The 27,137-nt window shown below is 42.7% G+C and overlaps 1 long non-coding RNA gene across 2 annotated transcripts in view; it reads left to right on the top strand.

The window, feature by feature from the left end:
* The window catches only part of LOC134525008 (uncharacterized), a 202,066-nt gene that overhangs the window by 88,185 nt on the left and 86,744 nt on the right, over positions 1–27,137 (top strand). For both annotated transcript variants that reach the window (XR_010073662.1, XR_010073663.1), the window contains exon 2: positions 21,246–21,312. This is a non-coding gene — a long non-coding RNA (uncharacterized LOC134525008). The remainder of the gene's footprint in view (positions 1–21,245; positions 21,313–27,137) is intronic.

The following is a 27,137-nucleotide window of genomic DNA, read 5'->3' as shown; positions in this document are numbered from 1 at the left end:
TGCTTTAGCTTCTTGGCAAAAGGTACCCAACTCAGAGCTCAGGGTGACAAGGATTTTTTTCCTTTAAAGCTCCTGAGTCTTTTTTGGTGGCTCTCCTCAAAGCAACCTGCCTCATTTGTACCTGTCTATTAGCCAATTAGAGAGATAGTAATTGGGGATTGCTTGTTGAATAGAAATATTCAGCCCTCTTTGACACTGCTGCCTAATAGCCTGCCTGCAGGCACCACTCCAGCCTGGACATAGAGGCAGGGATGTTAGAAATCCTAGATTCAACTGTTAGTCACTAATCCTAACTCCAATATTAGTCATGTCTCTGAGCAGGTAATTACAGTACCTATCTGAGCCTAAAAGGGTTGCAGGTGGGGAGAAACTGTGTTCTCAGAGGAAAGGAAGGAAGCTTTGGGCTAAATTAGTTCACTGTGTTAGTGCTGTTTGTACAAAATGGAGGAGAACAGAGGGGTGGCTGAAGGACCTCAGCTGCCCACCCTGGGCTCATCTTAGGTGTGTTTTTCTGTTGGTCAGAAACTGCCTTTTAGCCTGGGTTCTGGCTGATAGAAAAATTTTGTTGTTGCCCTACTACTAATGTGAAAACTAAAATAAACTGAAAAAATCTTAAACAGAATCACTTAATCTAAAAAGAGATTAATACAATAAAAAACTGTTTCCTGAAAAAGTTTGAATTGATCTGTAACAGGCAGGCAGGAAAGGTGCAGGAGAAAGTCTGAACTGAAAGGCGCATTGGCTCTGTTTACATACAGATGTTTGTTTTGTAGTGGAAGAACAAATCCAACAAGTGTATCAACTTGAGTCAAAACAAAAGGATGATTGTCAGCAAGTTTCAAAATACGATTTAAACCTAAGGTTTTTATCTCAACCTCATTGCAGAGAAATCATTTATTAATCAGAGTCCGTGTTTCCCTAGAATTAATTTTCTTTCAGGAAAGACCCCCTTTTTTTTCCCTACAAAAGTCTGTTTGCGCTAACATTTTGGGGATCTTCAGGAGTTTGTGCTGCTGTTGTGCTGCAGGTGCATGAGTACTTGAATCCAAAACTGCGGCTTCCCTGTGTACCCTGGCTTCAGCCTAAATGAACATTCTGTTATTCGGCTCCTTCATGTTAGTGCTCAGTGCGCCTACTTGCTGTAATGAACTGTCACTTTTGTCTGTTAATTGATTGCCTTACCATCTAGCCAGGTTATCTTGTTCTGGATGTAATGGCTTTTTTTTCCCTTTTTTTTTTTTTTAACCTCTTGTTAAGAGATTGTCCATTTTAATGCAGCACAGATGAGACATGGGGTAGTGTTAAGCTATTGACAAAGTGGTAACGATTTTGGGTGGTTTTCTAGAGGTGACTGTTGGAAGATTATTCTTCTAAAGAAAATGGCATGTCAAGGGGCCTTTGACTTTGCCCCGGTTCATCTGCTGATTGCTGGAGTCTTCTCTGTGCTTGGTAATTTGACCTACTTTCCACTCAACTGTCTGTCTTTGCTCTTGTCTCACTTTCCCCAGTTTTGCTTTGATGCATCTCCTCACAGACCCAGATCCTTCCCCATTTTCAACATACGGGCCTCAGCTCCTCCTTTCTGCACTGCCTGGGTCAGGTATGCTGTGCTCCCTTTGCAGTTTGTATCATGAGTAAAGCCCTTGCTTGATTTGCATATGCGCAAGTACACAGGTCTGTAAAGCTGCTTTAGTTTTTATTCCCCCCACCCACCCCTTTATCTCCTCTCAGCAACACGGATTCAGCTGAATCAGTTTCTTGCAGGAGTGACGTTCCTCACTTATCATGATGCCCTCATTAGTTCTCTGACAGGGCGTCTACATTATGTCTGTTCCCACTTCTCACCTTCCCCCAGTGCACCCACACGCACTTGTTCTTGAATGTGCTGCTAAATATTTCAGCAAGGTATTACAGGCAGTTGGCGGCAACCCTTAGAACTGCAATGCGCCATGCTCTGGCTCAGACACTCCCCAACTTTTCTGCAAAACTACTGGGAACGGAGAGGAGAGTGGAGGAGGAGGGGTGCAAAAACAAAGATTTGTTTCACTTTCAGATCTCTACAGCAACCAGGAGGACAAAGGCAAAATACCTCTGGGACAATGTGTAGGGAGTTTGTCCCCATTTCCCTTCTGCAGAAAATCGAATGCAGCCAGCACTGCTCCCTTCCCAAGGCTCCAGCTAGCCTTATGGTACTCTAAAGGGCATTGTGAACTGTGTATTTCTCTGCCAGGAATGGGATGAAATCTGCTCTTGGTATCTCTCAAAGCAAAGTGAGGGCAATTACTCAGTGATTTTGGATCCCATACAAGGAGTTGATTTTACTGAGCTATTCTTTATTAGAATATATTTGCACAAAGTTAAGGACTCATGAGCCAAAACCCTGCCAGTGATTTCAAGCAGCCAAGACAGGTAGGTAGGAAAGGCAATGTTGTATAACCTGCAGCTTAGGCATCTAGTAAACTGAAAATAGTACTGGCCCCTATGCTCTCTCTATGTGCAAATCTGCTCTGCCCAAGCCTAGTCAACTAGTCAGCCCATTGGGAATCAGTCTTCCTCATGAGCCACAAACAGAACCAAGTCTGGTCAAGTGAGGAGTTGCCTTGCAATTCGCTTTGAATCCAGACACTGTCAGCTCTGCTTGGAGGTGTGACCAAATTGGCCATGGTCCAGGTAGCATACAGAGGGGGCCAGGTGACTTCAGTTCATCTCACCTTTGTGACCTCAGTGCACCTAACTTTGTAAAGCAGGTCTTGTAAATATGCTTAAGTAAGACTGGGTTACATGGTTTGCTCAGCCAAGACCTCCAGGGGTTGAAGTGGTGTGCAGGGCAAGCAGCTGGGAGGGTGCAGGAAGGCATCCTGCTGGCAGGCAGGTTGTCAGAACGCACCAGGAGCTGAGATTTTCTTTAGCTCTAGACCTGACAACCTGTCAGTGCCAGCAGGCCTCCTCTCAGGGGTAAGGGTTTGCAGAGCCATCCTTGCACAGTAAGGTCTGCTCTTCCAAACACTGTTGCAATCTTTAATAGCAGTCCCCTTCGGTAAATAGCTTTTCTGATCAAATGAATTATATGACTGTCAGCTCACACAGCAGAATCCTGTCTAGGACTCTTTCTGTTTCTCTATCTAAACACCCTCTGCTATTAATAGAAAAAAAAAAAAGTGTAAATTTCTCCACAATTCTGTTTATTCCTGTCCTTTAAATCCTAGGAGTTTTACAAATTATAAGCAAACCCAAAGCTTTGGCTGGTAGCCTTTTTAAAGTTCCCATTTCTTGTACCAAGCTCTGGACAGAGTTAAGTTTTTTGCTAGCTCTTTGAATAAAACCTGCTTCTTTTAGTTCATGTTTACACAGTGCTTAACAGAGGGGTTTCTAGGCCCATTAGGGACTTTCAGGTGCTGCCACTGGACAGATGAATGAATTAATTCCAGCATTCAGGAAGCAAAGAGTTAATCTGCTCAGGAAAACATTACAGAATCATCAACAAGGAGCTAGAGGAAAGGTAAAAAAAAAAATACTGGAAGGTGACTGAGCAGGAAGGATGTGGATTAGAAAAGATGGGAGGGGAGCTCTATTCATTTATTGGTGCCTGGAGGGTTTGCAGCCTTGGCAGCAAAATTACTAAAAGCTAAAGAAATGCTGAGCTCTGCCCACACTGACTGTGATAGACAGAGATCTGGATAGGAATAGATGGGATGGGTATGTGGGGAGGGCCTGTTGCTCCCAGACAAGAATACACGAGAAAAAATCCTATGTGAACTTAACATGTGACTTCTTGAAGTTGTATCCATTTAGGTACCTCTGGCCCACAGTACCTCAGAAAGGTGGTCTTCATGGGGTTTCTTAAGCACTACGAGAGGAAGTACAAGTCTGTACCTACATCACCCCATCACCACCCCAGAGCTTTGCACGTGACTGCTTCGTATCAAGCCCCCGTGCCTTTGTGACACTTACCTATGCTTTGCTCCATAGGGACTTGCCTGGTTTGCAGAGTGTGCTCTACCTGCCACTTGACCTGTGTTTCCCCCACAGCTCGCTCTCCACAAGACCCTCTAATCTGACCTGCAGGGCGGTATGCAGGGCGCCTTGAGAGATTATGTAGTCATGAGTGCTGTCCCTGGAGCATGAAAGCTTGAACTTTGAGGCATGGCTGAGAGATACTTGCTCTTTGGACTAAGCTTCAAGAGGAGTTGAAGCCTGAGGTCCAAAAAGGAGGGCCAGGTCTCAAACAAGCAGACAGCGTGATGCTTCCAGAATCTAGACTGCAGCATTATTCAAAAGCATTGCTGTGGACACTGGAACAGTAGAGTGATACCATCTGTGAGAAACGGAGGGGACAAAAAAAGAGCCAAGCAATTTTACCCATCCCACATGATCAAGCTTACTCAGTGTAGGTTTCGAGGACCATAGGTGAAGTTAATCTGCAATGTTGCAGTGTGATACTATAGGTCTTTCTATCAGTATTAGCACATCTACCCACAACATGAATATTGAAATCACTAGGGCCACTCAGAGTCATTAATCTCGCTTCCCCATTGTGGACAAAAGATGTTCTATTCCCAGCCACAAAAAGGCTCTGCAGGGATGATTGAGTTACTAGAGTTGCTTAAAAGCTGCCTGCATCAGTGAAAGCTGACTGACAGGCAGGGAGGGGAGGTCAGAGGTGGAGTTCATCACCTCTCTAACAAAATTAATCAAGGGGAGAAAATCGGAACATGTTTGCTATTGAATGCTGAGTCAATGCTCACCGTGTAAAGCATCTTGCTGTCGTCCCGATTTAGAATCAGATGGAATGAGAAAGACATGGGAAGAGTCTGAGGAAGGAGAAAAATCCCTTTGTTTCTGGGGAGGGAGGAGAATGAAAGAGGGAAAAAGAAGGATTGGTTCAGAAAAGCCATAGAAAGCAAAAATTATTGTCAGATCTCCCTGCTACTTTAACCTTTCATGAGGTCACTAACAGATTTTAAATCTAGTGGAGAGAATTGGAAAATGAGAGAAACAAATACCGAAAAAAATCCAAAATGTAAATCATATTTTGCCAAAGCGATGCTCCTCCCTTTCTTGGTAATTGCCCAGCAAACTTCGAAATATCAGACTCTGATAGATGAACCACTTCTTTTTCATTCCCTACTGAATCCTTTCCCCTCACGTTGACACTAAGAGACCCTGACTTACACGTGCCAGACAGCTGCATCTTGCAAGGCAGCCAGTCAGAGCCCAGTCTGGCGTGTACTAAAGTCCAAGGTAGTCTCTTGGCTGGCTGCTTTGAAATGCAAGCAGAGTCTCAGCTCTGAGATAGGCAGGCGTTTCATTGGAAGGGGCAAGAAATCTTCAGAGGATCTTGCCTCTGGGGAAATTTGTTCAGCAAGAAGTTTGACTTTTAATGGGAAATGTAGGAACAAAACATCGAATAGAACCTTCTAGTAAACCTTGCTGCAGTAAAGTAAGAACCTTCTAGCAAACCTTGCTCTAGTAGTGCTGCACAATGCTGACAGCCTTGCTCTCTGTAATGGCTATCCAGAGCCTTTTTGCATCCTACTGTTGTTCATGCTCCAGGTTTACTTTTCCTCAGTGGGTTTCCCAAGACAAAAAATGTGCATTCTTAAAGAAAAAAAATGAGAAGAAAGTAAGCTTCTGCTTTGTTAACTGATCAGGCTCTCTTGAATGTCTGGTTTTTAAAATGAGAAGTGTATTCCAAGCCTACATGCTGACTGCCTGATGCTCAGGTTAGATTGTCTGATTCCCAAAAGCTACTTGTCAAAATTATCAAGACAAGGGTAGCAGGCCAAACTACAGTTAATTTGATAATTAGACAAGCATGCAAAAGTCTTAGTGTTTTCTTCTCCTTTTAAAAACAGTTGTGCATGACTCTTGTACTACTGCATTCAAAAAAACTGCATTTGATGAACTTTTGCCAAGCTTCGAGGCTCTGCTTTCAAAACAGAGCACAGTGCCAAGAACAGTGCTGCAAGAGCTTTTTAGGTTCCTTTCAGTAGGTAGCCAGCCATAAAACAGACTTGTTGCAGAAAAGCAAAGGCAAAGTGAAGGCAGAACAATGTGCCTTTCCTCACTTTTCCAGGAAAAGCTGTCTTTGAAATGAAGCCACATCTCTTGATTGCACCCAGTGGCTGAAGGGAAATAAACTTGGACAAAGACTCCATTTGGGAGCTGTTCAAGTTGGATTTTCAGACAGACTGCATGTTGCTTGAATTTATTCTTCATTCCCTCCTTGACCCCACCATGAAACTTGACAGGTCTGCTTAGGAGATTAGTACGGAATGCAGCCTCCAGCTTGAAAACGCTCCTGAAGTCGGATAAAACAAAGCTTGTTAGAGCAGAAAGGAAATGACCAGGCCTTCAGTATTCGAGAGGGTTTACATTCAAGTAACTTACTGCACTGATAATATTTGGTAGAGCTACTGTAGTACTGAGAATCCAGTGGAAGAGCAAGGCTTCGCTGTTGGTCTTTAAGCAGATGATGCCAATATTTGGTAGAGGTCATAAATCAGGTGTTATCATAAGGGCAAGGAAGACAGGGACCTGGACCGAACTAACGTGCATTGGCTGGAGTTACTGAGCTAAGGGCCTCTTTCACTCCAGCTCAGCTCGGCATTGCTACTGAGGTGGTCACCTACAGCCCTGTGAAAAGGCAGGGTGAGATGAAGGAAAGGGTGTGGCTCTTTCTGGCTCTGCATGAGGGACTAAGCCAGGTGAACCTGAGTTGGTCGCTCCTCTTGGTGGGATGGCACTGACATTCATTGTAGGTGGCATCCATCAAGCAGACAGAAACTCAGACATTGCTGTCTGGTGAGACTGTCTACTCACATGAAGTCTAGTTGGATGGAGGCAGCATTGACTTACGTGTTCCTTAGGAAAATACACACAGTGGGGCCATACAGGAAGGTATTTCCTTTCATCTACTCAAGTAGCACTGAACAACAGTTATCGGGATTCAGCCTCCTGCCCCTGAACTGCCCAGTTCTACTTTCACTTCTACGCAAGGCATCAGATTTACCACTTTGCTGGTTTTATCTTTGGCAGTACAGCCAGAGGTGAGGAGAGGTGTAGAGTAGTAAAATACTAAAATATGTTTTTCAGAATTTATACTGAGAAAATGTATAGCACTATGTTATAACAGCTGGAGCCAATACTTCACAGAAGCGTGAACTCTCTTGTTTTTTCTGCTAGTGGTTTGCTGCACAGAGAGGGGGCAGGGGCTTCTGTCCACGTGCAGATGAATAGGAGGGATCAAAAGAGTGTACCAGCTCTTACTAGTCCCTGGAAGAAAAGCTCAAACAAAACCCACCACAACTATGTGTGGACAAGGACTGAACCTAAATCTTGCCTGTGAAGGGCCCTTCGCCTTTCTTGCTGGCGCTAGAGGAGCAGCTCCAGCAGCTGGCAGCAATGGTAGGCTCTTACCCTGGTTGTCAGGACACTAGAGGGAGAACAGACCTCACCAAACAAACCTTCCAGGGAGACAGGAATATTTGTGGAAGCTGCTATGTTTGTTTTCCCATAAGGAGTCTTTGGACCATTGGCTATTATTTCTGCTTTTAGGACCAGTAACTCTCCTGAATGCTCAACCAGTAGATTTGGCCCTCAGTGATAACAAAGTAATAATATACTGTGCTAGGACTCAGCACAAACATGCTATTTAATACCATAATAAATGGAAGTCTAGAGAATGTTTACCAGATATACAGTCTCTGAGATGTTGCTTCTCCTGTTGCTATGGTTACTATAGTTGTCTGACAATATTAGGAGGAAAATGTTCACATCATTTCCCCCCCCCCTTGTTTTCCTTCTGAAATAAAATATGATACCTGAGAATTAAATTGATCCCTGATATAACTGCCGTTCCCTTTCCAGTAAAGTACCCAGGATGCCTATATACAGTGATGTATTTTTCCTTTTTGGACTTACCCAGGCCAAAGGATTACCCCGAATTCCCTGTTTACCACTGTTGCTCTCTCCTTAACCCTTTGGCTGCTGTGTGTTCCTTAAGAAGGATCATGCCAGGTGTAGGGGAAGAAATATTATCTGAGTGATTGATTTTTTATATATAAGGTCAGCTTGATTTAAAGGCAAAATTTTAAACCAGTGTGTCTTCATTGGTGCTCAAAGGAGTGTGGGTGCTCTCATTTCATTTTATATCTCCAATTCAAACCAAGTCAGCTGGGAATCATTTTAAGAAAAGTGTTAAACTGAGTTGCCCTGTTGTAAAGACAAGCATAACCATAGTAAATGGAGTTTACTCTTTCTGACTTTGATAAAGCATAACACTTGCCTCTTATGGACCAAACAAAGAATATCCTGTCTTTTCAGTTACTCTTCCATCCTGTGGGTCCACCTGGCATCTGTCACTAATGCAATTTGAATCAGCCTGAGAACTGATTTAAGCTAAACTGGTACAAACTTTCTCAGGTATGTGAGGCAATGGTCCTACTATTGCTGTCTCTGGAGCATGATAGACTGATTGTGTTGGTCCTGATTACACTAAGCAGCTGAGGTGGCCACGGGTCACAGACACAGAATAGGTCTGGATATCTTAAAGGGGAATTCAATATACTGTTATTTGTGTGTAGCAAGTGACACCATGTGTGTGCTCTTCACCCTCAGATCTCTCTTACCTCCTTTCCTACTGTGTTATGCATTTCTCTTGGGCTGCATGTCCTGGCTCCACTCTCCTACACTGTCTCACCCACTTCTGTCTTTGTGGACTGAAATTTTCCAAAAGCCAGAACCTCACCTACTGTGATAAGCTCCCTCTTGGCTCTGTTTCTGGCGCAAAGCCCAAAGACTCCAAATTAGTCTGAGATTCAGTCTCCTCATCCGACCTCACCAGTGGTACAGGAAGAAGCACAGGAGAAGCCAAGTGCAGGGATGGAGGCCCACACGGACTGCAGGAGGGAAGGATGATGCTGCCCTGAGTGGAGCTGTCACAGGGGAGTTTCCCTTGTGCTCAGAGACTGGACTCCCACGCCAGCAGAAAGAGCAGGCTTAGTTTCTCCACTTAGTTAAGTAAAATTAATTTTTCCTTTTCTCATTGGAATTTGATAATCCCAAAAGTTTCAAGCACTGAACATTGAGGTAGAAAACTTGCTGACTGCAAAAGGCTATTCGATCCATCCTACTAGCTGCCACTTTTAACCCCCCTTTAAAAGCAGACAACAGACTACAAAAGTAACATTTATGCTTTCTTGTTTCTCTTCCCTAAATCAGGAGTTCCATTTTTGCAGCTAACTTCTGAAATGGGGCTAAATGATATTAACAAGCCACAAAGCTGGGGATGGGGTTGCTTAGCAATACAGCACAAAGATGTCTTTGAATCCCTGCTGAGCTCCAACACTTCAGCTCAGATGAATCTAATGTTACTGTCACAAATTGGCACGTAACTCCTTCAAGCATTGTTTTATGGTTAAATTTAAATGTTAAACATTTAGATACAAACATCTTATACTTAAAATTCCCAGGCATTTCTTTTGCTTAATCTTTGTCCTTTAATACTGTAGGAGTCTGTTCCACAATGTATTCCTTCCACACATATTAAATAACTGAGGCAGCAACACAAGATTACAAATACATTGATATCATTTTTACCTTTGCTGACTGCTGCAGCAAATTAAAATCACCTACTACTAATGATAACCCTAACTTGTGGCTTAATGATGCCATGAACACTGCAGCTGGAGTTTTTGGTGTTTGATCGAAATATCCACTGCTAAAGCTGGTTCAGGAAAGAGAAGCAATGACGCTGAAGGTAGAGAAAGGTAGAAAAAACCAATAAAAACTATTAAACACACCACACCTCCTTTGTTCCTTCTGATAATCCTTGAATTCCTTCTGCCTCAAAATCAGGTTACTAAAGATGGTAAGTAAAAAAAAAAATAAGAAAAAATCCTAAGTGGTTCACTTTTTAGTGGTCACGGGAAAAAGATCCAGGACTTGAGCAAGTCATAGTCAGATACACAACTTGCAAAGAGATGACATCAACACAAGTTGAAAAGCAGACACCTCAGAAACAAGGTATTGCTGCTGTACAAAAGCATGCAGCTATATCAGACATGAGGTACATGGCATGCACGGAAGAGTATTTTTCAAATGGAGCCATTAGAGAGAGTTTTTGAAGAGTAGAACAGAGTTTTGCAACTTGTAACCTAACTGAAGTGCTGGGCAAAACAATTCATTGGTAAGGAACAGCATATTGGCTTGTGAATTAATACATACACGCAGAGCTGCCTGCACACAGAGAGTGTTTCTGGCTTAATGTGACACCTAATAGCCAGGGTTGTATATTATTATATGATCACACACGTAAGATGAGACTTGGAATGTGATGTGTCATAGACTTTTATTGCAAAATATAATCTGGATAGACAAGACTAAAGGTCAGAGAAAGAATTTCTCGTTTCTTCAACTTGCCAATGAGAAAATAAGTTGCGTTGATGCAAAAGGACCTTTAAAAGCCAACGCTCAGCTGGCGGATTCTGGGATGGCTGATTTTAATCCTGCCTGCAGAGAGATGCTTTCTGCTGTCTCAGTGGCTTCTGCTCACTCTTTTTGATTTTAATTTACATTGCACAATTTAACCATTATTATAGGCCCTTCAGGCTATTTATTCTTTGAGGATAAAAGATGAATGGAAGCAATGTGTGCTGGAGCTGTTGTAGCTTGCAGACACTCTGTACTGTTCTGGCTGCTGTATAACAAAGTTAAAGACTGCTCTACATTTTGAGACTGTACCAAGAGAGAAGGGAGGGTAGTCCGGCAATTGGATGTGAGAATAGGCATTTGGACATCAGTCTGTTCTGCTGCTGCCCTTTTATCCTACCTGTTCTTTATCCATCATGTCAGCTTAGCAACCTCATCTAACGCTGTATCTGGTTTTGCTTTGAGCAGGGACTTGAACTAAAGATCTCCAGAGATCCCATCCAGCCTAAATTGTGCTATGATCCTAGGGATCATTATCCTAGGGAACCTCCAGACCAGAGAAAGCCTTCTCTTTTATCTCTATACAGGCCCATACCATCAGTTGTCTCTAGGTGGTCTCGGATACAAGACCAACCCCTCCATCCCTCCACAAGCAGAGGACGCCTTTCAGGTCCCTGCAGATTACTCTTTGCTGTCAGCTCACAAGAGATTTGACCTCCAGGGACCCAGTCCTGTGGCTTTGCTTGGTTGTTGCCCTCTATCTTTTGCTTTGAGCGAGCTGTTCTTTGAAGGGGAAGAACACCATACCAATGTCAAGACCACTTCCTGCAGCAGGTCTGCTTTCTCCACCTCAATGCTAAGCCCTGTTTAGGGTACAGGCTCTAACAGGGAAAAGCTACTCTGATATGGAAAAGTTGTTTGCAACTTCAATCTTCCCCTTCAAATCTATCCGGGAAGACTCTATATGAAAATCTGTTGTATTTCCCCTCCGCCCCTTCCTGTGATATTTAAGCTAATAATATTTCTTGAAGCAAAGAGAAAGGTATTTTAATGGAACATGCTCAGCAGATGGGATTTCGATGGCTCTAGCTGATCTAATTACGCTCCACCTCTGCCATACTTCTATGTCAGATTTCATAGCCTTACATATTTCTTGTAAATTTTGTGATTTTACAGCCCTAAGAAATGAAACAATAACATTAATTGATTTGGAAAGTTGCCCACTGACTGCACTAATAAAGGTAGCAAGCAGCTAGTGGTGTCAGTAAATGAACGCTAAGAGGAACAGAGAAAATTAAAGTCCATAATTCCAATGACAGCCACTAACTCTTATGACATCAGCACCAGCCCCCCTGCATCTGGCCAAAACACATTTCCCGAGAAACCAGAGATTCAAATTCTCTAGATGGTTAATTTCAGTAGGGATTTCTAAACCATGACATTTTTCTACAAGCATTTTTTCCTCTGAAAACAACAGATGCAAGTGAAGAACACAAAGCGGGGGAAAAAAGCTGTTTTGATGAGTAGGCCTCAGAGAATTAAGAGCAAATCTCTAAGTGGGATCACTTGGCCCATGTGCTCATAACAGAGCATCACTCAACGCCTGAGCTGATTGTATATCCCACAAAACCATTCCCCTTATGCTTTCTATCAGTTTTGCCTTTTCTTCTTTAATTAAACAGGAACATATGCTGAATGTCCATACTGTAACAGCTAGAAACCAAGTGCTTGGCCTGGGTAGAAGCTATCAGCTTTGACAGCGGACAACCCCTAAGTTGCAGGCTTTGTTCAGCAATCCAGCTTAAATAACCTCCATTGGCAGCCAGCCTCAGTGGGGAGAGGGGCAGCTAGGGGACTGAGTGCCATTTGTAGTGGAATGACGCCACCACATTACTTAGCCATGCATCACTGGAGCTTTTTATTGCAAGGAAAGCTGTCAACACTGAGCCAGAAGTGTTAGGAAGGCCTTGTAGTCACCAACATCACTCCGCAAGACCTTTCCCTTGCCCTTTGCAGCTCTCCCAGCCCTGACTTGCAGCTCAGTGTATGGATAGGAGCCCGTCATCCATTTTGGGCAGCTGCTGTGAAGCAGACCACAGATGCTGGGCTCCGTAATTGATTTATTTCTCCTCAGCATGTCTCATGGAGGCTCACAGTGAAGTCTTAGGTTGTAAGGGGAATCTGTTGGCCCCCTTGACAACTGACATGATGGAAAAAATTGCCATGTCACCACTTATTAGGGACAGCATATTTCCTCACTACTAGAGAAGACTGAGACTAAGCCTGAGAAGGTCCCATCCGATCACCAGAGAAGCTGGGATTCACCTGGAGCTGGTGGCCCTGGGCTGGGTGGTGAACGTTTGGACAGATATGCTCTGCACCCAGGGGAGTCTACTGGGACGTGTAGGGTATTACAGCATGTTTTCATGCTTGACCTGTTCCTCACCCCTCTTTCTACCAAGAGACACAAGGAACAATGTGCTCCTTTCTAAGTGAGGATGCCTTAATATTTTTGGCTGCTTCACAAGGGATGAGATCACAGAGGGAACTCATAGAAAACAATTCCTTTTCTTCCTAATTAGAAAGCATCACTATCTCTCACCCCAACTAGGCATTTCTCTATGTCTGTTCAAAAACACTTGCTTGTTCTTGCAAAGCCCCTTAAGAAAGTCCTGTTTTTACAGACACAGGACTGGGATAAGCTGGCTTCAGTTACACCCTCTGCCACTCTCTTTGAGTGACTGCGAGGGCATTCTCTCTCTCTTTGTCAGGTCCAGTGCACCCACCACTACCTCCTTCTATTAACTCAGACTTCTAATGCCTCCGCATGCTATCTCTTTTCTCTATTAGACAGTAAGCATTTTGGAGATGGAGGGTGGGGGGCAAAAGGAGCACATTGAAGTCTGCATCTCAGTGCGGAAAGGAATAATCACCATCAACAGACCAAACAGATTTAAAAGAGTCTTTGGTATCTGGAAGCAACACTAACAATCTTTAGCGTTAGCAAAGGATGACTCTCTAGGAAGACCAACAGCAGACTAAGTGCTAACGGTCAGACGTTAGAACTGCAATGAAGAGAGGCTTTAAAAACACAGATTGCCCTGGGAAGAAATATTTGCATAAATATTTTACTTCTAGCAGATGTCACATCTCCCCAAATCCAGCCCTGCCTGGGAAATGAAACGAGCTTTTTTTGCATGCTATGCACAGCCAAGGTAATGGGAGATTTTCTGCTCTAAATAGAGATAGTGAAATCTTATTTGGCAGGTGAAAAATTGCCTCTCCTTTTCCTATAGCTAGCTTCACTATCACGATTCCTAAACGGGGAGGGTGGTTTTGTATAGAGAAATGATCTCTCTCACCAGAAAAGCGTGACAGTGCTTTAAATATCAGGCCTAGAAACTCATATGTAAGAGGAGTGCAATACAACATAGTAAATTCAGATTAATATTAAGCAGAAGCAACTAATGCAACAAACTCTAATACTGTATTTTTCCCCAGAACATTCTTTTCTCCACTTTATTTTTCTTTTCCTTTAGTTCAGTTTGAATCCTTTTAAAACAGCTTAGATGACTCTTTGCAGACGAAAGAAATTATAGATTTTTTTGGTACTTGTATTTTTCATGTACAAGTGACAGAGTATATTGCCCTGTTGATACATGTATAGTTCTAAAAATCTTCCAGATAATTGTGTTTTTTGAAGGAACCATTATGAAATGTGTTATTCGTATTGTATATGTCTTGGAGTTTCAGTTCTTCTCTCCTTTCTAAGTTTGTTTTTTTTTTTTTTATGGGATTTTAGCCACTTCAGAATTTTTGTTTTGAATTTCAATATGGTTTTAATTAAAGTAAAAATGTTAATGGCATACAAGTGTTCATACAAACAACAGCAATAACTCCCCCAGAGACTCACCTAAAGAAAGAAAGAAAGTGCATTAGATTGCAGGGTGTGCCTTTACACTAAAATACGCTGTGTGTGGTGTTCTCCCATTTTATTTCTTCAGTTTTAACTGGCATTCACATCCTTAGAATAGACTGGGACTGAATGTTGTCCTCACAGAGAAACTTTGTCAAAGTCTGTTATCTGGGAGGAAAACAGGCCAATAAATGGGAGTTCTGCATCACCATGTTAAATTGCTCAGCGCTATGTAAACATGACAGGGGGCATATAAGGAATCATAGAATCTTCATGGTTGGAAAGGACCTTTGAGATCATCGAGTCCAACCATAATTGTTGGAAATTGTAATCAATATGCCAACACACCTACTGTTATTTGAGGCTGCTCAGACTGGGTTTATGTCTTTTGCTACAGTAACTCTGAAGTCTTCTCTAATTGCAAGATTATAATCGCTTGGCATCAATAACATATTAATATATTTTTGTGTACAAAGCAGCTCTTAATAATTACCCCAAACCTTAATTTGCAGAGACTCGATTACCCTAGCAGCTCATTGACATTGTTAAGGTTAATAACTCAGTGATTCATAAGACAGGACACATTGGAAATAAAATCGATCATAGTAATTGTTGCATCAAACCATATGAACAACAGGCAATGTGTTATTTAGCAACACTGAAGTAACAACTTTCCCCAGTGCTCAAGTCTCTTGGGAGAACTGCAAGGATCAGTAGCATACTGCTATAAATAGGTACTATTACAGTGAAATTCAAGCAGTTTTGAATGTGACAGTCTTGCCTACAACATGAGGAATTTTGCGGCCTAGCCCCTGTCTCTGTGCAGGAAGACACAGATTCTGAATCTCAACTTTGTTCTCTCAGGGAAGTAAAATCTAGACCCATAAGCCTATGTATCTGAGACCCATCTCCTGTGCTGTAATTACCAACCTTAAGAGAACACAAGCAGACACTGCTGGTGGCCTCATAAGAAAAGACAACTTTTCTCACCTCAGCCCTGGTTGTCTGTATTGTGTCCCTTCTGCAACAAATTCCTTGGCAGGAAAAATCATACAGATTATTAGTGGAGTTCCCCTAGCAGTGGCTTGACCCTTTGCTCAGAACATACCCTTAAACATTTATGCTTTTCCTTTGCAGAGCTGGAGTGAGATAGGACTGCTCTTCTTTCTCATCATCATTACTAAGTAAAGGAGCGATGGTTTTATGTATGCGTTGCAGTGATTTCTCAAATGAATCTTAATCACATGGGCTAATTAGAGCCTGTGTTTGTTAATCAGATGTGAATAGCAGTCTGATTTCTCTATTTAGATAAATGTCGGCTGGAAAAACCTCTTGGCAGATGGGCAAATGTTTGCTACCCACCAGTCTAAGTGGGCATTTTAACATGTTGCAAACGTAATTTCATAGCTAATTAGGGAAAAATGAAAACAGCAATTCTACTGTCCACCATAGGATCCCAGACATTTTTCTAAGCATGATGGGAGGCAATAAAGTGTTGCATATTAAGGTGTGCGTTTGGGATTTCTGGTTCCTCATTAGACTAGTTGTCATGAATTGTGCTAAGTTAAATTGTGCTAAGATGACTGCCTAGCGCGCGCTCTCCCACAAAGTAGGTAAGAGTGAGGTTTCCTTATCTCACTGCAACCCAGCCTAGTCCTCTCTCATGATCATAAGAACCAAGATAAATAAACGTAAAGCTTTGAGAGAGCAGCTGCAAATGGGAGGTTGCAGCTGATCTTGTGTCTAAGCAAACTTTTATCCAAGTTTATAATGCCCTCAAGTTCTTAAAACAGGAGAACAGGTCCTCAAGGCTCTGTTGCTAGGGGAGAAGACAATGATAGTCCTTTCTCTTCTGACAAGCTTTCCCTTCCTTATGGACCTCATCTGCTGTGGTGGGTTGACCCTGGCTGGACACCTTCCTTACTGGGTCCTACAATCAACAGCATTGGCATCTGAAACTAGAATGAGATTTTGAGTATGTTTAGGTTCCCTTGCCACTATCAGGAATTACCCTGAAGAGTGCTTAAATATCTCTCTTAATAATTGCACTAAGTTGCCTGCTACCAATACTCCTAGCAGTTCCTTTGCCAATAGAAGTGCTAAGTATCCCGATTTTATCGTGCATACCTATGGATTACAAATAGATCTTATTAACTGCTCGGAACTGACACATCTATTTGAATAAAGGGGCTCATTTCTTTGCAGGCAGTAGAACAGTCATCCTGTTATGCTAATAAATATAGGCATTTGCATAAATGTAATCAGATGTTGGGTCTTACTGCATATGTAGTCTGGCATTAGATGCTTCGATCTTGGGTGCTTGAAGAACCTGCTCCTGCAGTGAGGCTGCAAGGTCATTCTAGAAAATAGTTACCAAATGTTTGAACTGGACAGGGACGGTGAAAGAAAGAGGTGAGAGACAGTTCTTCCAGAAATCAATCTCAGCTTCTACAGGGGAATGGATTATAGAGACACCATACCATACCTTTTGGATTGTATTGTATTGTATTATACATTGTATACATTATGTATTGTATTACAGACAAGAAAAGGTAATTTTCTCAGTTTTGTCTGGAAGAGCTCTGTTTGTGCTGGACTGACCCTTTTTGTGAATAATAGACCATGTAGTATTACAGCTTTGTACATTTGTAAAATATGCAAATGCAGCACCCCAAAAACCATGTGGCATCTGGCACGGGCATGTGCTGTCACTGTATGTGCAGGAGAAAATAGGAGGGGAAAGTTCAAGGTTTACATAACCATTTATGCTGTTATGGTCAATAAACACTTTCCTTTCAACTTCAGCTAGATAAGGAAACCAACAAAACATTCTGCAAATTTGAAGAGAGAAGCCGCTTAAATGCTGGAAGGACTTGTGATGACCATGATCTTCTGTAAAACACAAAAAGATTTTTGTCATGGAGAGCTCTGTATCAGGTTGAACTGGGGCAGGTTTTTTTACAGGGCAGAAAGGGATGGAATTTCTGCAGCCTCCCTTCTTAAGCTGGTTTATGGCTGTCAGTGCTAAAAAGATATGCCTTCTTTCCTAGCTGCAACAGTATTAACAGCAAATGTATATATCTCTGCCCAGTGTTGCTGCTTCCCTCCTATTTCACTGTGTGCTTTACCCTCCAACAGTAATGAATTTGCTTTCGGAGGGCAGAAAAGTGCTGTCTTCCCTTTTTAACACACGTGCAAATGCTCAGCAGATGTCTGCTTCCCTGTGTGAAGCCTTACTTAGACTGAAAACTAGCATACATTGCACTTTAATAAGGGGAAGCTCATTTAGTTTGAGATGCATATAGTTGACAGGTGAAGTTAAGGTATACTTTCAAGACAAAAACAGATACACCTTTCATGCAGACTGAACCTTAAGCCACATCTCCCACATTGCTTAGCTTCAGATCCCATCTGGACTTCTGGCTCAAAGCATTGCTAATGAGTCCAGTCCTTTCCCTCCCTCTCTTCCCTCCCTTGCTTGCCAAAGAGGGGCTTGGAACACAGGGCTGTGAATGCAAGGGCTTATGCAAAGTGTATGCAGTTCTTCAGGCAAAACAGTCTGAGAGCTATTATTTATTCATTTGAATAACACTTTTCATACATTTCTAAATGCTTTAGAGGCAAGACATTGCTACAGGTTCACTACCTAGGGACTCTTCATGCATTTTCAAACCATTTATTCCTAACTACAGTTTATAAAACTCTCTTAAAAGTTAAAAAATGAAATCTGGCACCTCTCTCTTCTCACACTTCACCATGCAATCAGTTGACCTAGTATTGCTAGCTTGCTACTGTAGGGTTGCACACAAAGTCTGAGGTACTGGGATTGATTACATTAATGTGGGAAAGGTAATATTGGTACGGTAGTATTTTCTTACTCTTGTTTACAAGGTAAGGAAGCTCCCAGGACAGATTCTGATAACTTTGTGTGTGTCACGTAAGTACTAGAAATCCCAACTGAGATGAGGCAGACAAGGCCACGTGAGTACTCATGCAGGGCTGCAGCCAAGGTTGGGGGAAGATCTTTATCAGCCTCATTGTGTGGTGCAGCCTCCCTTTACACCCCAGCTTATCATGTTCCAGCTACAGCTCTTTCTGGCACTTCAGACAGAGATACCTTCTTGGTATGAATGTGTACTGCACTAACCATCCTGACCAGCCACAAGGGACTTAGGTCTCTTGGAGGAGAAATGGTGCTTACAAGAACCAAGCACAAATAAATATTGTTAGTAGTACAAAGGGAGTATAAATAATGAACAAATTATGTTCATAATTCATGAATTCATATCATTCATGAACAAATTACACCTCTTTCCAGAGCTGGAGAACCACTTTTCTATCATGTTCTCTTCCTCGGCACAGTGCTGCTTCTGTCTAATAGTTCCACTTGCCTCCCCAAAAGTAACATGGCTACAGTCCTCTTGCTTCCCTTCAACTCACTGTGAGGTTTTCTAATTAACACATTCCTTTCCACGTTGGTACCTTTCCCTGGTATTGTTAGTTTTCCATAGGTATTAAATTCCCACATTTATCCTCTTAGGGAGAGTTTAACCAACATGCTCTAATAACAGCAGGCTGGCCTGCTTGCTTAGAGGGTTTTTTTTCTCTGCATCTCTGTCTTTTAGGTGCCAGGAACTTCCCTCCCTCTTTGCCTTGTGCCTAAAAATAGCTAAATATAGCTCACAGACCAGAGATAGGCTCTGCCAGTTGCTACTAGAAACTCTTTGGCATCCGAAAGAGCAGGCAGTTGCTTCATCAAGGGTATTGGCTCACAACCATGCCTGTGAGTCTCTGAAGGTGCCCCTGCCTTCCTGATGGATTACCTTCAATTCACAGTTGTGTTTGAGCATTGGAATCCTCTGCCTCTGGTCCTAAAGCAGAGCTAAGAGGGTGAATGTGCTGACAGTGTGCTTCTGTATATTGCAAAATAGTGTAAGAAAACTCAGTTCAAGATCTTGTGGAAGAGGAAGGTGATTTGATTTTTATACAAAATCTCTAAGCATGTTGATCCACTCTTAGAACTCCATACTTGTAAAGCAAAATATATGTGTCCAAGCGGTCTGGGCAGGATTGCTTGTGTGCAGCATAGAAGCTGGGATGCAGGCTGCTAAATCTGCACTGTATCTCTTGACTGGTGATGGCAGACTAATTTTTGGTTGCATTTTATGCCCTTTTGCTATAGTCTGTCTTCACGTTGAGCTAACTTGAAAAAGCAACAGCATTTGTGATACGCTGCAGCCTTTTTTGCCCTCCTTCTGTTGTCAGAGTGCAGGTTCTGCTGCTGGCAGTCATCTGTGCTGTTGCCTTAGCAAGGTAAAGGTCTTTGGGGCTTTTTGTCTGAATGGAAACAGTGTCCTTGGTTATTCATACAGGCCATTCTTTAAACCCTCAGATGTACACCTCAACTCATACCCATCTTAGTGCTGCTGCTACACTCCCTACACATACACCATAACAAATCCTTAAGCCAAAACTTAGCAGCATCTTGACTCAGAGGCAACAGGGCCTGCAGAAAATTGGCTGTTGCCACTTCCAATTTTTCCATGAAGTTAGCATGGCAGAAACTGCTGCCCCAGGAGATGACATAGCTACTCTGCTTGTGCATGGAAGGCAGAGCTTGTAGAGCCATCTAAGCAAGCTCGCTGTCTCACTGGGGTGTAAAAGGAGACGCAGTTGGTAACCCAGCTTGTCCAGTGTGCCAAAGGCTCCTCCCAACAACGTACACTCCTACTGCTCAGACATACCATTAAGGCCTGCTGCTGCTTTCATTACTTGCTATTACAGTTCCAACACATGTAAGCCAACTTCAATGTTAGAAATGCTCCCAATCACCCTACCATGCCCCCACCCAGGTTTTGCTAATTAGTCTTATCAGGTATTTCCCTCATGAAGGTTTTCTCCCAGCATGCCCCTCTGTAGCCAGCCCCTTATAATGACCATAGAGGAGGTCCTAGGGGCCTTAGTGGCTCTATTTCAAAAGTAGCTTGCTGTGATGCTCTTTCTGCTGTTTTGTTTTCTTTTTCCACGTGAACCTTGCTTTCTGTTTTGCATTCATAGAGCAGTCAGGACAATAGAGCAGTGACCTGTAATGCAGGTTTTAGCGTAGTCCAGATGTTAAACAGTACCTTGCTCCTCTTTTTTCTTTCCTAGAGATAGCCTGTTTTCATAAAGGCAAGCAAAAGGCCTTCTTTTTCTGTATCCTGCTTAGTGTCAATCTTCAGCAGCCTGCAAACGCCTTTGAGCTGTTTTTGATAGCTGTGGGGATATACCCATTTCAAGGTAGAAGCGTAGGCTTAATTTCACCTTTTGGAATTTTGCATCAGTCTCTTCCTCATGTTTAAATTCTGCACCTAGTGGAAAGGGTTGATCAGCTAATGGGGAAGAAGAAGCAGTGACAGCAAGATGGGTGATAGCTGTAAAAATGAAAATTTTATCAGATACGCAACCCCCTGAAGCACTTCCTTTCTACTTTCTACCTACAACTTTCCCTTTCACTACTCACAGTCCTCTCTTTGCTGGAGGACTAGAATGGATGGGCCCTCCTTATTCCTCCAGGTGGTGATTCCTTCTCTTTAGCAGCAGGTGAGCTCCTATTTGATATAAGTGCCGCAGTGGGGTGCTTGTTATTGCAATGTGATATAGGCTGCCCGCATTTATGCATCCCACCTTATGGTAGTGGCTGAGGTACTCAGTGAAAGGATTATAACTGGCTTTTTGCATTTCAAGTTAATTGGGGAGAATATGTGATTAAATACGTTATAGGAAGAAACTTCTGTGATGAGCTTGTCTCATGCAGAAAATCTAATATGGGACCTCAGGTTCTTGAAATTGGCACAAGTGACTTATGGGTGGACAAGAGAAAATGTGTCTTACATTTGAAATTTTGTTTATTTTGAAGGGACTGGAAATCACCAGTGATGCTCAGACATGGCAGTAGTTTTACTCCGGGACACAAGACACATCAGGTAAGGAGAAAATCTGTCTTTGAAATTTTGTTTCTTCTGAAGTGACTGTAAATCACACTCACATGTGGCAGTAGCTTGGGCTCAGGAGAGAGCCGTTTGCTTTTAGGTGCTTGAGATCACTAGCCTTGGAAATGTCCATCAGTACTTAATTTTCACATTTTCTCTTGGTAGGAGGGATAGGGAACTATAGCTTACAGCATAGCACTTTTTGCCATCAATTTTGAAAGTCCAATAGCTTTAGGACCTGATTTTTGCTGGTGAGGATTTGATTGATTTGATCTTTTGTGCCTAATGATATCTTAAGTTTTGCCACCTTTCTGTTATGTAAATGCTTGCTTTGGTTAGCTGAGAATGTCTCTGCAGCCTTCTCTGTGTGCTGCTGCTGGGAAGGGCAGGCTGTGCTGCTGTCTCTGTCCTCTTAGCAGGACAACACCTGTTTTCTCTTGCTCTGATGAGGACTGTGGAGTTTAATTGTACCTTGTCTCCGAGGTGTTGAGGAGATTTATTTATCAGCTCCTGTTCTGTGTGGTTTTTATGTCCTAGGGAACTCATGAGAATTTTTCACAAAAAAATTTGAGAGGTTGCTTTCTCAGCCAATGTGTTTTTGTACTGCATGCTTTAATTTAACTTTCCCCCAGATGCAACTTTTCTTCTTTTTGCAAACTCCAGTGAAGAATGATGATGTTATCGGGAGATGGGACAGGACTCACAGAAAACAGAAAAGGAATTGCTAAAACGAAAGGAATCTTGGTCTATGACTGGAAGGCTTCTTGCCCTCAAGCAGACTTGGGATCTTCTAGCTGCTGGCCTGCAGAGACAGCTCTGCCAGCAGGAGCTGAAAAGCGTTCCTGGAGAGATGCCAAAGAGGTGGTGCTTTGGCCAGTGGGTAAATAGAGGCTGTCAGCTCCCAAATCCCCTATCGGATTCCACTGCTAAGTGGATTGCCAGAGAAATAAATCAGAGGAAGGGAAATTCTTTGAGAAAGAAGAAGGAGGATTTAATGCACTTGAACTATTGCAGAAAAATAGTACAAAACCAGCGCTGTGAGGAAGGGTTGCTGGAGGAAAGTCTACTCATAGCCTGCTCTTTAAATGTTGTCAACTGCGGCAGTACCTTATAGGTGATATGCATGTTGCTCTGCCAGGCTGATGGGTGAGAAATCTTCCTTCTGCAAACAAGAATGTGGTATCAACCCAAGCTGAGACTTTCAGAGTGCGTATATTTGTTTTAGGGGAGAGAAGAGAGGAAACTTGCTCCAAAGACCTCCTATGGGGAAGTCTATTTACTGTATCTCAAATCTATACTCTGTAGGGCCCAAAGCGGCTTACAGGATGACGCCCTGAGGACCTACAGTATTGAGTCCAGAGCAGATTTTGGCTTCAACAGACACTGTCTGTTGTGGCTTGTTGGCTGAATTTTGGATATTAAAAGCATTTACTTCCCTGTTGTTCCCCCCCCCCCCCCCCCACAACTCTTCCTGTAGCAGTTACAGGTCAAACAATAAGCGTGTTATTAATGTATGTGAAATAAAAGCAATCCTGGTCCCTGTGTCCCTACAGAATTCATTTCATACAGAGCCTGATGGAGAGGTAATTTATCCTAGAAATGATGACTTAAAGTTTGGCCATTTGATATAGTTCCAAGAGGCACACAGTACATTTGGCTTGGAATTAATGCAGGAAAGGACTTTCAGACATTTTAACAGGGCAGAACACTTGAAGGAACTGGAAAGTATTCTTGAGAACATTCAATGTCACCCTAAATTAAACCATAAAAAGTAAGTGCTTTTTAAAAGCAATTTTGCACGGTAGGGTCTGCATTGTCAGAGCTTTCTAGTGATTTAGAGGTTCTCCTTCCTTGTGACTCCTGCAAAAATTCAAAAATAGGGAGTCTGGCTGCTGTGAAAAATACCCTTGTCTTTAAATTTAGAGGAAAAGCTATATATATAAATGTGATAAACATCTATAAACTAGAGCCCATAAAACTGGGAGTCTGACAGCAGAGGTGTGAAGCACTGTCATGTAAAGAGCAAACCAGGTTTTTAACCCTTTTGGTTTTGTGTGATAAAAAGCATAAGAGCACTAGCATAAAAGTTGCTAGTGCTCTGATGCTTTTCCCTGGGTCTTGTTTGTGGTACTTAGTTTTTTTGGAGGATCACACTGAATGCAATGAACCAGAGAAAATCCCATAGCACAGAAATGGCTCATTTGTCATGAAGCTACTTTTTCCCTTGGTCTTTCTATTGCATCATTTGAGTCACCCTCAAAGCTGCCACTTGGTTTCCAGCATTTCCTGAGCACTCATGAAAAACAGTAGTGCCAAGGCTCAGCAGGCCATTTCATTGAAATAAGAAGGAAAGATGAAATGGAAACCTGAAATAAAGTGGTGTGGGGCCTCACCAAGCTGCGTTTTGGGAGTTTGATAATCCAGAGGTGGATTTTCCAGTAAGATATCCTGACAGGAAAGCTATTGAAACAGAACTGACAGTCTTAGACTTGTCTTTTCTGTGACCCTTTCCTGAGGACGGGCAGCTGGGAATCTTGCATTCCTTAAGGCTGGGAATAACAGGAGGGAAGAAATCCACTGGCAAAGACTTAGTCAAGTACAGATCCTATAGCTGCACTTGTGAAAGTCACTGCTACATTTAATAGGCAGATGTCTAGATCCGTTAAATCTTCTTGAGGCTTAATATGAGCAGGGGCCTTCCTGATTCTCTTTTCCAGGGAAGACTGCAAGTTAAGGAGAAGGAAAATCTGGTTAGGAAATGCAGTTTTCTGAAATGCCTTGGTCACCCTAATCACCAAGTGTTGTGCAGGCAAAAGTGCATGCCACGTGACAGGCAGTGATTCTATGAATGGCCTCCAAGCTTGACTTTTGTGAGAGCAGTGGTTATGTTCTGACACTGATGGATGAGGGTTCCGATTTAAGTACTCTGGTTATGGTGAGGCACAGGGACCAGCACTCCTAGGATGCTCAGTGCAAGCAGAAATAAAACACCTGAAGAGTGCAACAGACTTGTTTCCCAGTAAGTGCATTTTGTGCCAGAATATTGCGACACTAAAGGCCATGCGTGATGCTGTTCATCTGTAAAGAACTGGAGGCTTACCACCACTTTGCTTGCTCCTGAGTCAGGAAACAGAAGGGAATGGCCAGGAGTTGTATTTTTCTTGAATGACTGTTTTCGGTATGGTCTTCGTGAAATATTACGTTCCATATAAGAGTTGAGACACATACAGAAGACATCTCAATGAGTACCTTTTCCATTGTTAGCCCTTAGCTTTCCCCTTCTCATACAGGTCAGAAGAAGGAAGTCTAATCCCTTTTCAATCCCTCTTACTAGGAATTGGGGAAAGCTTATTTTTTCAGTATTTTAAATCTAGGCGCTGGAATAAATATACTTGTATAGTGTACGGTAAGACCCTGCAAGTATCTTTTCCATGAGAAATCAGGCTAAAACCACAACCAGACTTTTATGACTGTTCTGTTACTGTTTACCTATTCAGACTAATTGGACTAAATTCTCTGGAGGAGGTTTTTGTATTTTCGGTAGCACTGAAGATACTTTTCCTTGATAAATGAATAAATTACCCTGTAGATGTATCCTGAAAGTATACATCTCTATCTTATCATTTCCAGTCTTTCCTCATCTCTATTCTTGCCTCTAGGCAATTGCACTAGATCTCCAGCTTCTCTCTCCCCCTGACTTCCTCTGGTGTTTTAGCTGTTCCAACTCTTTACTCCTTTAGTCATACTTACTGGCTTGCGTGACCAGACATGCAGACTGCAGAAAGCAATTAAAGCATTTTCTTGACAGCCTGAGAAATTATATCCCTAGCAACTTCATCCATTAATACTATATCCAAAATAGTCACGAGGACACTTTGCGAATAAAACATCGTAAAGAATCTCTATAAGAAGGAAATATCAGGCTTTTCTAAATCGGTCTTCTGGGAGGATACGCTGTTAGATGGGACTCTGTAGCTGGTCAGTTCCTGAATGACTTTGTTGTTCCTTGCTGGGAAGTGGTAGTGCCTTTGCTGCTGATGCACGTCCCCATATGTGCCTCCTTACCAGTGCTTGCATTCACCTCCTCTCTTAAGGGTTCCTGAAGGAAGGGCTAGGAGTCCTCTAGTTCATCGAGTGCCCTACAAGAGCCTCATTCATAATAAACTGCTATAACCAAGAAGCCCCTGCCTTGCCATCTTCATTTATGTAGCTGCAGAATACAGCCTATTCCTGCTGAATGGCAGCATCCAAGAGTCTGCGCTCTCTGCTGCATCCCAAATATTCAAGCTGGGAGCTCTAGGCCTCCTTTACTTCCCTTCTGTTACTGCCTTAGCCCTCTCTAGAATCAAAGGCAAACATTGGTAACAACTCATTTTTATGTGGCTCAACAACTTCTGTTAAAGTGCTTTGTTTCTCTGCAATAACAAATGGAGACCATCACAACCCCATGTCCTTACACTTTGTTGTTAAACGAAGAGTTTGTCTCCTTTGGTGACAGGGCTTTGTTCAAATATATTATTATAAGCATCTAACTTGCCTCGTTGGATCTAGTCACAACGGCCTAAACCACCCTCTATGGCCAGCATCTCTCTCCCACTGCCTTTTACACAGTTTTCTTATTCCCTTCACTTCTCTGTCATTTAATCTGCTCCTGACCGTCAAGTTTAATCCGCTTTTGCCTCCATTGTCTTTGGGTCAGCTCTTAGTAGCTACAGTGCCACCTCCCTTGCCATTCCTGGGATACTAATATGAATGGAAACTGGCTCATATGTGGGACAACACTAAGGGTAAGCTCATCAGAGGCTTCAGTGGGTTAAGAAAACAATGTGGAGAGGAATTAGTGCAGGGCAGCAAGACGCTGGCCTTTCCCAGAGTCTCAATTGAAAAGCCCTTTCAGAGCCATTTAATTTCCTCTGTCAGTGGACGGACTGGTTGACTCAGGGGACAAGAGACTTCTTATTTCTAGTGTATACCTTGTTGCTCTGGGTCAGCTTACAGGGTTTAAACTTTTCTGAAAATGTGCACGCAGACAAAAAAAAAGCGGGGGGGGATCATCCTGGTAAATATAATTCCCTTCCCCATCAAGTGCTTAACAGTGAAGGACAAGACGCAAGCACAGCTGAAAAAGCCTTATTCTAATCTCTAATGAAGGGGCCTACAGGAAGGATGGGGAGGGACTCTATCAGGGAGTGTTATGATAGGACACGGGGTAAGGGCTTCAAACTGAAAGAGGGTAGATTTAGATTGGATATGAGGAAGAAATTCTTTACTGTAACGGTGATTAGGTGCTGGAACAGGTTGCCCAGGGAAGTTGTCAATGCCCCATCCCTGAAAGTGTTCAAGGCCAGGCTGAATAAGGTTTTGAGCAGCCTGGTCTGGTGGTAGGTGTCCCTGCCCAGGGGGGTTGTAACTAGATGATCTTTAAGGTCCCTTCCAACCCAAACCCTTCTGTCATCAAGCTAGCAACAGGTAGGAGGAGTTCCTAAGCACAACAGTCAAGAGGAAAAGAGAGTAAATTTTTTATATCTCTAGTACTTTTGTCATGTCTATTAAGGTAGCTCTTAATTGTTACAGTAGTAGCTATGCCTTACAGCTCTGCCACTGAATCAGGATCTTTTTCTGACTCAGTCTCTAAGTCCCAGCTACATGTAGGCTGTGTAGCAAGACAGCTAAATTAGTGCAAACTGGAAGTGTACATTCATGCTTTACCTGACTGTAGATCAGGACATAGGTAATCAGGCAATCTGCAAACAACTGTGGAAACTGAACATTTTCCAAAGCACTGGCATGTTGCTTATCTCATCTCCTGTTTTTCTGCT

This window comes from Chroicocephalus ridibundus, chromosome 18 (assembly GCF_963924245.1).
Source record: "Chroicocephalus ridibundus chromosome 18, bChrRid1.1, whole genome shotgun sequence".
Taxonomy (NCBI): Eukaryota; Metazoa; Chordata; class Aves; order Charadriiformes; family Laridae; genus Chroicocephalus; species Chroicocephalus ridibundus.
The sequence above is the reverse complement of the archived record's forward strand: the minus strand, read 5'-3'. Positions and strand labels throughout refer to the sequence as shown.